The sequence below is a fragment of the Cervus elaphus genome, chromosome X, assembly GCF_910594005.1.
Source record: "Cervus elaphus chromosome X, mCerEla1.1, whole genome shotgun sequence".
NCBI lineage: Eukaryota > Metazoa > Chordata > Mammalia > Artiodactyla > Cervidae > Cervus > Cervus elaphus.
The window spans coordinates 162292144-162304872 of NC_057848.1; positions in this window are offsets into that span (position 1 = coordinate 162292144).

Sequence of the window (12729 nt, forward strand, 5' to 3'; positions counted from 1 at the left end):
ATTTTTCTTTCATAGAAAAATGTCATATCCATGCAGGGTATTTCCCTAAGGAAATATGAGTAAAGGTTTATAAAACACAAATCTACTGATAATAGGGAGGATGAAGAGATTCATTATCTTATTTTAAAACACATAGTTAAAACTGCACAACAAAACATGTTAAGAACTTCAGAGTTAATCTTTCAAAAGAACACCAAAATGGGTAGTGTTAGATCCAGTGGACTAAATTGCAACAAGGAACCCATGGGTCACTAAGGAAATGCTCTCTGAGAAATTCTAGATCTATGTCATAATCATAGACAAGGAGTGATGCAGTAAGGGTTTATCATCATAATCGCTAATACCAACCAGCTATTTACAGGTGCACTTATGAAATTATTGTATCTTGACTTAAAGAAAGCCTTGAGAAATCTAAGAATTTTCAAGAAAGGGTCCTAAGAAGGTCCTACAAGTGATTCTCAGGCTGTTTCAAAATGTGAGTGAGCCATATAAGCATATCTGATTGCAACCATAGTCAGCACCTGAAGAAAGAACATGGTGGTGGTGGTTGAGTCACTCAGTCGTGTCCAACTCTTGCGACACCATGGACTGTAGCCTGCCAGGCCCCTCCGTCCATGGGATTCCCTAAGCAAGAGTACTGGAGTGGGTTGCCATTTCCTTCTCCAGGGGATCTTCCTGATCCAGGAATCAAACCCAGGTCTCCTGCATTGCAAGCAGATTCTTCACCGACTGAGCTATGAGGGAAGCCCCAAGAAAGAATATGGAAAGGTACTTTTTCTGAAATAACTCTTACTTGGACGCTAGCCAACTGACACATAAGAGTACTTGTATATTCTGGTCTCTTCCACCATCCACTTCTTTACCTAATTGATATGACAATGCGAGAGTAGGCTGAGTGGAAAGATTCTTCCCTGAAGGGCAAGTTTGGGGATTTTTCCTGTGGATGTGTCTAGTTGGCAAGCTGACACAAGTTAGATAAATATGGTCTCTATTTATTGCTCTTGCTTCATGAACTTGTTTATTAATGAAAAACATTGAAGAACTGACCTAGTTTGGCTCCATTCATCTAATTAGGGTTTTTGCCTTTATATTCTGTAAACATCTAGTGCATCACTCAAGGCGGAAAAAGAGGTCAAGGTTGCTGGGCATTAATCATGCCTTTCCTTAAGTAACACCTACTTATTACTATGAGTGCTAGGAGTTAATACTCCATTTAAAGCTGGAGTCTGAAAGAGATCACCTCTGGTATCTCTGATGAAAAGCTACAAGTAATAAATATTATAATATTTATTATAATAAATAAATATTATATTTATTATAATCAATAAGAAATATTGATCATAATTAAATTGACTGTGGACTTCCCTGGAGGTCCAGTGGTTAAGACCCTGTGCTGCCACTGCAAGGGGTGTGTGGGCTGGATCCCTGGTCAGGGAACTAAGATCCCACATGCCTCAAGGCGGAGCCAAAAAAAATTAAATTGATTATACCTTTCACATATAAGGAAAAACACAGAACTCAATGGTAGGCAATTTGACCATTAAAAGACAAATCTGAATAATCAGACCCTGGTGGCTCAGTGGCAAAGAATCTGCCTGTCAATGCAGGAGATGCAAGAGACCCGGGTTCCATCCCTGGGTGGGGAAGATCCCCTGGAGAAAGAAACGACAACCCACTTCAGGATCCTTGCCTGGGAAATCCCATGGACAGAGGAGCCTGGCAGGCTACAGTCCATGGGGTCACAAAAGCGTCAGACACGACTTAGTGACTCAACAACAAACATAATCAGATATGTGGCCCCTCAAGTACTAAGGCTACAGCGGGTAGACAAGACACTGGAGGAATTCAGGGGTGTCTCCAGACACTCTCCCACATTTTTGCTTCTATCCTCCAGCTGTGTTTATATTATATCATATGACCTTACCTTGCTGAATGACATAGATTCAGTCTGTTTCCTAAGAGAGCTCAGAAGAATGGAGGAGACAGTAAGTAAGTACACGGATATACAGTTATAAATTGGATGAAGGGCCTTGAAGGAAATAAACAAGGTGCAGCTGGTGGGAATACAAGGTGATGGGACCAGAGAAGGTATGAGTGAGGAGGTGATTCATACTGACCCCCAAAGATGAGCATGTGGCAGTGGGCAGGGCTGGTGCAAGTTGAGGGGACAGCAGTTCACCAAGAACCTAGCACATTGCTGCAGCCAAGAAAATGATAAAGATGCAAACTATTACAAAATCTTCAGAATTGGTGGAAAAGCTGAAATTATACTTGTTTCTCTAGTCATAACTAGACCTAATGTGCTATCTTAAAAATAACAAGTATGTGTTGAATAGGGCTGCTCTTTCTTTACCACACTGTAAACATAGCATAACCCAGGTAATTACAGAGGGCAGAATGAAACAGGCATTAACCTTCAGGAATGAGGTGGGGAATTTGATCCCTTTGCTGATTTCCTGATGAATGTGAGTCATAAACTGAACTTCACCTTTAAGGGCAGCAGAAGGAAAATCCCAGGCATACCATGGTATGTAAAAATATGCTTGTGTGTGTTTGTGTGGATCTTTGTACATATGAGTGTTTATTTAAAAAAAGAAGAAGAGTGGTAAGGAAGTAGGAAAATCAAAACAGTTGAATTGCTATGAGAATAGAATTTTGGGTAATTTTTTACTGAAATTTTGAATCCCACATTATAATATGCTTTGAGCAATAGGTAGAAATAGGTGAAAATAGGTTGCAAAGAGTCAGACATGGCTGTGTGACCGAACAACAACAACAATAGGTGAAAATTTTTTACTGAAGCAATATTAGGCACCTGTATAAATACTTGCTGTGATGTCAAATGTAATATTTGCCTTAGACTACACTGGTAAAATCACTGCAGATGGTGATTGCAGCCATGAAATTAAAAGACACTTACTCCTTGGAAGGAAAGTTATGACCAACCTAGACAGCATATTTAAAAGCAGAGATATTACTTTGCCAACAAAGGTCCATCTAGTCAAGGCTATAGTTTTCCCAGTGGTCATGTATGGATGTGAGAGATGGACGGTGAAGAAAGCTGAGTGCTGAAGAACTGATGCTTTTTAACTGTGGTGTTGGAGAAGACTCTTGAGAGTTCCTTGGACTGCAAGAAGATCCAACCGGTCCATCCTAAAGGAGATCAGTCCTGGGTGTTCATTGGAAGGAGTGATGCTGAAGCTGAAACTCCAATACTTCGGCCACCTCATGCAAGGAGTTGACTCACTGGAAAAGACCCTGATGCTGGGAGGGATTGGGGGCAGGAGGAGAAGGGAACGATGGAGGATGAGATGGCTGGATGGCATCACCGACTCGATGGACATGGGTTTGGGTAAACTCTGGGAGTTGGTGATGGACAGGGAGGCCTGGCGTGCTGTGATTCATGGGGTCGCAAAGAGTCAGACATGACTGAGCGACTGAACTGAACTGAACACTGGTAAGAGCCAGACAAAAATCCAGTTATCTTAGCAACTCATTCCTTCAGATAGAAGTCCTTCCAAATTCACGGACACATCCAAAATGTTGAGCTGCTCCTAGAACTCAGGACAGTAACACGAAAGTGTGGTCCTCCTACCTCCCCACTGCCATACGTCTGAGCACCCAATGCACATCAGCAGCTTTCTTGACCTTTTCAGTATAAGAGCTGAGACCACTATCATGCTCACATAAGCAATTTCTTTCCTCTCATGTCACTGTCATCCACATAGGCATACATAACCCAAGCTGGTTCAGGCTGCTGGCCACAGCTGTAGTTAGACTCAGCCTAAACTCAATCCCTGATTGGATTAAAGTGATAAATCCCTCAGCCCATCTGCCTATTGGAGGACAGAGGGAACTCTCAGTGGTGGAAGATATTAACTAGAGCACTTATTTTGCATTTATGCACAATGCCCAGCACACAGCAACAAAAAAAATTAGCCATGCCAAGAAGCAGCAAAGAGTGACTCATAATCAAGAGAAACCAAAACAACAGGGGCTTCCATAGTGGTCCACTGATTAAGAGTCTGCCCTGCAATGCAAGGGACACTGGTTTGATCCCTGGTCCAGGAAGATCACACATGCCATGGAGCAACTAAGCTCACATGCCACAACTGCTGAAACCCACGAGTCCTAGAGCCTGTGCTCCGCAACATGGGAAGCCACCACAATGAGAAGCCCTCACACCGCTACTAGAGAATAGCCTCTGCTCACCACAACTGGAGAAAGCCCAAGTGCAGCAACGAAGACCCAGCACAGTGAAAAATAACTAAATAAATAAAGTTAAAACAGCAGCAACAACAATAGAATTGAATATGTCATGACAATTTGAATGTATCTCAGGAATGTATGCTCACGGAAGCCTGGTGTCCATGGGGTCACAAAGAGTCGGACACGACTGAGCAACTGAACTGAGCTGAACAGGAATGCAAGGGTGGTTCAACATTAACAGTTTAAATGAAGGAAAAAACAATCAATTCAATAGATGAAGAAAATAGTACATTCAATTAACAGCCATTTGTGATAATCTTAGCAAACCAGGAATAAAAGGCAAGTTTCTTAACCTCATGAAGAATATCTATTGAAAACCTATACTGAATAGCATTCATTCTTAATGGTTAAAATCTGTTAAGTATGAGCTTTAAAGCAGGAAAAAAGTAAGTATATCTCTTTAATATTGAACTGGAGGTTCTAGCACACAGTAGTAAAAGAAAGAACAAAGGGACTGCAAAGGGAGACACAAAACAATATTAAACACAGATGATATGCTGACAAAATCCAAAGGACACAATAGAAAATTTACCAAAAAGTTTAACAAGTCGTCTTACTGTAGACTGAAAGTTTGTATCCCCTCAAGATGCATATGTTGAAATCCTAGCCGCCAATGTGATACTGTGGCCAATCACATACTCTCTTTGAAGGTCTGAGTCTCGGGCAAGCAACACAGAGATGCTGGAACAGTTCAGAGTTCATTCTTGAATGGAAGTCGTGGCCCCTGGTATCCAGTGACTAGAGATAATGCCAGTGGTGATGATACCAGTGGCAGGATCTAGTACCTCACAAAGACGGCATCTTAATTAAGTCATTCACGATCTGGATTCCTGTTTTCCTTGTGCGTGTGTGTGCAACCCTATGGACTGTTGCCCACCAGGCTCCTCTGTCCATGGGATTCTCCAGGCAAGAGCACTAGAGTGGTTTGCCATTTCTTCCTCCAGGGGATCTTCCTGACCCAGGGATCAAACCTGCGTCTCCTGTGTCTCCTGCATTGGCAGGAGGATTCTTTACCACTGCGCCACCTGGGAAGGCCCCAGTGTCCAAACTCCATGCTCCATCCTTGCCTCTAAGAGCTACCCAGTATCTCCTCAAGAAATTCCTTTTCTAAGTTGATGTCTTTATTTGCAACTAGGAACTCTGAATGGTACAGAGTGAGAATGTATCTTACAGATTATCTAGTGCCAACTTACTGTGATTCATCATATAAATGCAGCTAAATGGAATTATACCTCTCTTGATATTTTTGGATTGGCCTTGCTTAGGCTTAGCCACGGCAGTGGTAAAAAAAAAATGACCGCTCCCCAAATCTCCATGGCTTACAAAAACGAAGATGTATTCGTCACCTTCACGTCCATTATGGGTCAGCTGGGGCTCTGCCCCATGTCATCCTGCTGGACCCAAACTGATGAACCTGAGCTAGCGGCGCAGCCTCTGTCTGATATATTGCAGGTCTCAGTGGTTGAAAGCAAAAAGATCAAACTAATATCCCTGCTAGCTCTTAGAGCTCCCACCCAGAAGTGACATTCATCGTTTCCACCCATGCGCATCACCCACTGGGATGCACATTCCTTCTAAAGGGAGGAGCACTGCATGTCACGTGGCAAATCTGACCTGAGTGGTGTGTTCTACAACTGGCTCACTGGGAGGGTCACCAAATATTTGAACAGTAACACAATCAAACAGAGCTCTTACCACTCAGGGCTTTGTTTTATAAATTTGATAAGTTTTACAGTGTATAACAGCAATGAAATACATTTATTTTGAAGAAGTTCTTTTTCTGGAGGTTGGCTTTGAAACCTAAACAACAGTAACATTTGGTCTAGTTTATTAAAGTTGGATGCGGGCTTCCAAAGTGAGGGGTCGAATATGAAGAATACAAACACATAGGAACTCATACTGAAATTCCACTCTAAGTGAAAACCTATTTTACAAAGTCTCATTAAGCAGAGTTAGCCTCGGGGCTTTGAGAGAGATAAATACAACTAAGATGTGCACAGGGAACTTGATGGACAATTCAGGGGGAAAAAACATGTCCACAAATAATATAAGGCAATGATAAAATAGAGATAGGATAGAGAACAATTCATAGGATTAGCTAAGCGTGAAATCCTCCAGCCTAGAGATACTATAAAATTCTATGAGGAAGGCGCTACTTTACAACAAGCCATACAATTCAAATGCATAATAATTTTACACCACAGGGTATGTGTGTTTTAGACAGAGACATGCAGAGGACGAAAGACTGATCTAATATGTTGCTAAGAATTCCTAACTTTAGTCCTTACAATGGTTATAGTGATGACATTTGATTAAACTCATCTTTGCCAACGAAATTGAGAAACTAGGGGGAAATTTCCAAATTTCCTTTTTCTTAAAGAAAAAAAAATTATGACCTTTATCTTATAGATAAAAGGGTTTTTTTGCTTTCAAAATGTCAAATTTGGCATGTGGTTAACCAAAAATAATTGCTGACACAAAAGTTTGAAGAAGTGTAATTGTGACAGATGTAAATATTAAATTATTTGCGTAAATTCAGTTAAAGCTGCACTTTAAATAAAGGTCAGTAGAGTTCTTTTGGTTAGTAAAAGATGGCTTACTTCTTGAGTTTTCAAAAAAGCACACATGTGAAAGAAGCCAGACACAACAGACCACATATTGCATGATTTCATTTATAGGAAATGCCCAGGACAGGCAAGACCACAGAGATGGAAGATGGATGGATAGTTGCCAGGGGCTGGAGGCACAGGGGCATGAGGAGGGACTGCTAATGGGTATGAGGTTTCTTTTTGGGGATGAAAATGTTCTGAAATTGGGTAATGGTGATGGGGATACAACTTTGTAAATACACTAAAAACCACTGAATTGGAACAAAAAACAAATGCACAAAAGCTTAAAAAAAAAAAACTCTTAAGTTGCAAATAGGGTATATAAAAGACCCACATTTAGAAGTACTGATCTATAGTCAGGTACAGTCTGTAATGCATAAATAATCAGGTCAAAACAAGAAAATCACCAAGCAGCTCTTTTAATTCTATTCCTTATCAAATATTTGTAGGGTCTTCTGGCAAGTAAAACAGTGAACAAGTAGAATTTTATTTTTGATTTCCTTTTCCTTATTTATTCCTGGTGATAATGCTATTGAACATGAAAATGGAAAATGTAAAAGAAAGGGAAAGTTATAAGACAACTGGACAACCATCTGTACGCTAGTTTGAGCATGTGACATAATACTTGAAGGTGTATCTGATGCCCACTCAAAGACACTACATGGGGAAGAAAAGCTTGAAAATATTATGGAAAAAAAAAAAAGCATGTTCTCTCTTTTCCAGTTCTCCATTCTCTCTACTCTGAAACTGTTTTGCCTGTTGCAAATTACAATCACTCCTTCTAAACTTGCTTTTAATCCTTCATATAAATGTATGTATGTATCTACAGGTCACATTCCTGGCTCTTCTGGTTTTCTTAAGTACAGAACTTCCACAAATATTTATTGAAGGTTTTCTATGGGCCAGGAACTGTCCTAGGGGCTGTGAACCAAAAAGGCAAATATCCCTGACCCCATGGATTTCACAATTTAGTTGGGGGAGGGAGGAAGCAGACAATAAACTATATAAGCAAGGCATTGAATTTAAGTAGCAAATAAGCTCCATGAAAAAACAAAACAAAACAGGGTGCTAGAAAATGTAATAAACAGCCAGAGAAGCTTCAATGCCCAAGACGACATTTGAGGTATGGCTTAAGAAAGGTAAGTTAAGTTGTTAGGAATCTGCAGCAAGAGCATTCCAGGCAGAAGCAACCACCCATGCAAAGGTCCTGGGGCAGGCATATGCCTGGCACAGTCAAGGACTAGCAGGAGGCCAGCATGACTGAGTGCAGGACATAGTGAGGAGGGAAGTGGTAGTGAGTTGGGAAAGGCAGGAGAAAGTCTAGGAAAAGTAGCAGAGGGGCCAGACAGGTAAAGCTTTAAAGAAAGACCACTGTAAGAACTTCGCTTTTGTCATAGAGACAGAAACTAACAGAGAGTTTTGAATAGAGGGGTGACATGATTTGATGTGCATATTTCCCAGAATCCCTCTGGCTGTTGTGTTGGAAATACACCCAAGGGACAAGAGTGGAAGTCAGGCAACCATTTAGCAAGGTGTTGTGGTCACCCAGGTGGGGGATGATGCTGGCTGAGATACAGGATGGTGGCAGAGACCTTGATGCAGTCAGATTCTGGATACTTGTACCAGCTTTACTGAAGTACAATTTACATACAATAAGAGTCACTATTTTAAGCACACAGTTGAATGACTGTTAGACTTTGTATAGCCATCACAATCCAATTGCAGAGCGGCTCCATCACCCTGGTTGGATCCCTCGTGCACAAAGGCAGTCACTTCCCAGTCCTACCCCCAACCCCAGACTCATTTACTTTCTGTCTCTGGGTTTGCCTCTTCTGGACATTTCCTGTAAAGGGACTCATAGGAAGTGTGGTCTTTTATGACTGGCTTCTTTCACTTAGCTAATGTTTCCACAATGGTGGTTTAGTTGCTAAGTTCTGTTTGACTCTTGAGACCCCATGGACTCTAGCCCTCCAGGTTCCTCTGTCCATAGGATTCTCCAGGCAAGAATACTGGAGTGGGTTGCCATTTCCTTCTCCAGGGGATCTTCCTAACTGAGGGATCAAACCCAGGTCTCCTGCACTGAGGCAGATTCTTTACCAACTGAGCTACCAGGGAAGCATTGCTAAAGCACGTATAACTACTTCAGTCCTGTATGTTACTGAACAGTATTTCTTTGACTGAAAAGACTTTATTTTGTTTATCCATTTGCCAATTGATGGACATTTGGATTGCTTCCATTTTTTTGACTATTACGAATTATACTGCTAAGAATATGCACATACAAGTCTTTGTGTGTATGTCTGTTTTCATTTCTCTTGGATATGTACCAAGGGGAGGAAGTGCTGGGTTTTTTACGTAACTTCTTTTTTTCAATATTTATTTTTATTTATTTGGCTGCGCTGGGTCTTCGCTGCAGCATGCAAACTCTTAGTTGCGGCATGTGGGATCTAGTTCCCTGACCAGGGATATAATTCGAGCCCCCTGCATTGGGAGCACAGAGTCTTAGCCACTGAACCATAAGGGAAGTAGCTGCGTAACTTGTTAACAAGCGGCCGAACTATTTTCCAAAGTGACTGCACCATTTTACATTCCTACCAGCACTGTACGAGGGTTCCAATTTCTCCACATCCTCTCCAACACTTGTTATTTTCTAAGTTTTTATTATAGCCACCCTAGTGGGTATGAAGTGGTATCTCGTGCGTGTTTTGATTTGCATTTCTCTAAAGACTAAGGATTTGGGGTGTCTTTTCATATGCTCATTGGCCATCCCTGTATCTAATTTCATCTTCTTTGGTGAAGTATCTATTCAAATCTTTTGCCCATTTTTAAGTTGGGCTTCTGGATATATATTTGGAATAGAGCCAATAGGATTTGTTGATTGCTTGGAAGTTTGATGTGAGAGAAATAGAGGTATCACTCATGCCTTCAAAGGTTTTTAGCTCAAGTTATGCGAAGGTGGGTGGAGAAGGAAATGGCAACCCACTCCAGTATTCTCGCCTAGAGAATTCCGTGGACAGAGGAGCCTGGTGGGCTGCTGTCCATGGGGTCATACAGAGTCAGACATGACTGAAGCGACTTAGCATGCATGCATGCGTTGGAGAAGGAAATGGCAACCCACTCCAGTATTCTTGCCTGGAGAATCCCAGGGATGGAGGAGCCTGGTGGGCTGCCATCTGTGGGGTCGCACAGAGTCGGATATGACTGAAGCAACTTAGCCTGCATGCATGCATTGGAGAAGGAAATGGCAACCCACTCCAGTATTCTTGCCTGGAGAATCCCAGGGATGGAGGAGCCTGGTGGGCTGCCGTCTATGGGGTCGCACAGAGTCGGACACGACTGAAGCGACTTAGCAGCAGCAGCAGCAGCATGCAAGTGCAGAGTTGCCATTAAGTGGACAAGCAGTATTGGAGAGAGCCTTGATTTTAAACATGTTAAGGGTGAGATGCTTATTAGACATCCAAGTAGACTTTTCAAGTAGGCTGTTAGACTTCTGGGCCTGGAGTGCAGAGGAGAGATGCAAGCCTGAAGATAAGGAAGGGAAGTCATCAGCATAAATGGTACAGAAAGCCATGGAACTAGATAAATCAACAAAGGAATATGTGCAGATATCCGAGGTGTCCAAGGACTGAATTCTAAACCCTCCAAAATTAAGAAGTTGGGAAAATAACAAGGAAGCAGCAAATAATATTGAAACAGAGTGACCAGTAAGAGGGAAAGCCAAAGAAAGCACAGCCTACCGCAAGTCACCTGGGAAAAGGTGTCCTCATGATGGAAGCTAGCGTGTCAACTGCTGCTGCTAGGGTTCCGGGCTGAGACTTATCCCTTCAGTTTAGCAACATGGAGGGTGCAGGCGGCCGGTAATCAAGACAGGTGGGGAGAGCACAGTGCTGGTTAGGAACTCAGGCATTTCATCCAAAAGTATATGTAGGAAGACAGAGTTCATAGGCCCAGTTCCTGTGGACGAGTCAGCATCTCGCAAGTCATAACATACATAGGAACCACTCAGAGTTTTGTAGAAAGACAGACTTGGATTCATTAGGTCCGGGATGGGGCCCCCATTTCTGAACTGGATCCCAGGTGATGCTAGAGCTGCCGACCCCCTGGCCGCGCTGTGAGGAGCAGGAGTATAGGGCGAACTTTATCTGCAGCTTCTTTTCTGAGTGCAGATCTAACCACAGACATCAATGTCAGCCCGCTCTGGGTTGATTCTGTATGATTTTCTGTGTTCCAGAGGCTTGATGTCATCAATGGTGTAGCTCAAATGTGTGGCTTGAGAAATGGGGAAGAAACGGAAGGGGCAGTGATCATGGAGGGAAACTTTAGCTCTGTTTGTTGTGCGGCTGAAAGAAGGAGGGGCCTTCTATGCAGAAATGCAGAGGCCAGGGCCAGCACACGGCCTGGAGACAGGCCAGGGTTGCCTGCTGGAAGGCTCCTCTTTATCTGTCAGTGAGCTGGTGGGGTGCCTTCCGGAAGGCCCCTTTGAGGAAGACTGCCAGTATTTCTCCATGATATGTGTGAGTAATCGGGATCCTAAAGGTTCAGAATGACTCACTGAGATAAATATCCGATAGAGATTCTATCTTTGCTTTCCTTCCTCACTCTACCCTCATTTGACTTTTTAAAATAATACTTTTATTGAGGTATAATTCACAGACCATAGAATTCACCCATTTAAAGGGTATAATTCAGGAGACTTCCCTAGTGGTCCAGTGGTTAAGTCTCTGCGCTTCCAACTCAAGGGGTGGGGGTTCGATCACTGGTCAGGGAACTAAGATCCCACATGCCACACGGCATGACCAAAAAACAAACATAAATGAAATAAAGGGTACAATCCAATGGTGTTCAGCATATTGGCGGAGTTGGGCAACCATCACCACAATCAATTTTTGAACATTTTCGTCACCCCTCCAAAGAAACCCCCAAGTCCTTGAGTCACTGGCTCATGTAAAAATGATATCAAAATCCACTATGATGTTTAGAAACTTTCTGCTCAGTCATTTGTGAGATTTCACAAAGCTGGGCACAGGGGAAGGTTAAAAGTCCATCTGCTGCATGAAAACACTCTACAGAGATGGAAGTCCTCAGTCTAAGAAGACACTAAAGACCAGATTACATGGCCTGGTGGACTCAGAGATTGCCAACACATGATCCACTAGGAGCTCTTTCCTGTTGGACATGGGCGAATGTCACTTGGCCTGACTCACACCATCCCAGGAACCCTTGGAAATGTCTGAAGTTTTTGTTTCCACCCACAAAGGTGAAAGTAGCCAAATTATGATCCTATTTTGATTATTTAAAAGCAACCTCTGGGAGCTCTCTTTATTTATATACTGAATATATTCCAAAAAATTTGAAGTTTTGGAACAGGCCCTGTTTTTATTTGCTTATTAATTAGAGCTGTAACTTTTCCATGGCTGTTTTAGATTTTTTTTTAAATACACGTCATCATATGAAAAAGATTAATGACTACTTAGAACCTACTCCTATTTGTACCTTGTTTGCATTTTAAAAGAAAGCAAGACTATGTAAGACAAATGTATTTTAATTCTATTTATTTTCAATTTCTAGCATGTACATCTGTAGTAACTTAACAAAGGATGTAAAACAGCTTGCCTCTCTTGTCATAACTGATTATCTGTGTCATATATTAATAGTTTCCCTAGGTCATAAAGAAAGAGAATGAAAATGTAAAGGCCACTATATTTCATAGGAAATGGTATTTGCAACTGCATTTATATAGCCTTCAAACTCATAAAAGACACATACATGTCCCTTTAAAGTGTTAGTCACTCAGTCGTGTCCGACTCTTTGCAACCCCATGGACTCTAGCCCACCAGGCTCCTCTGTCCCT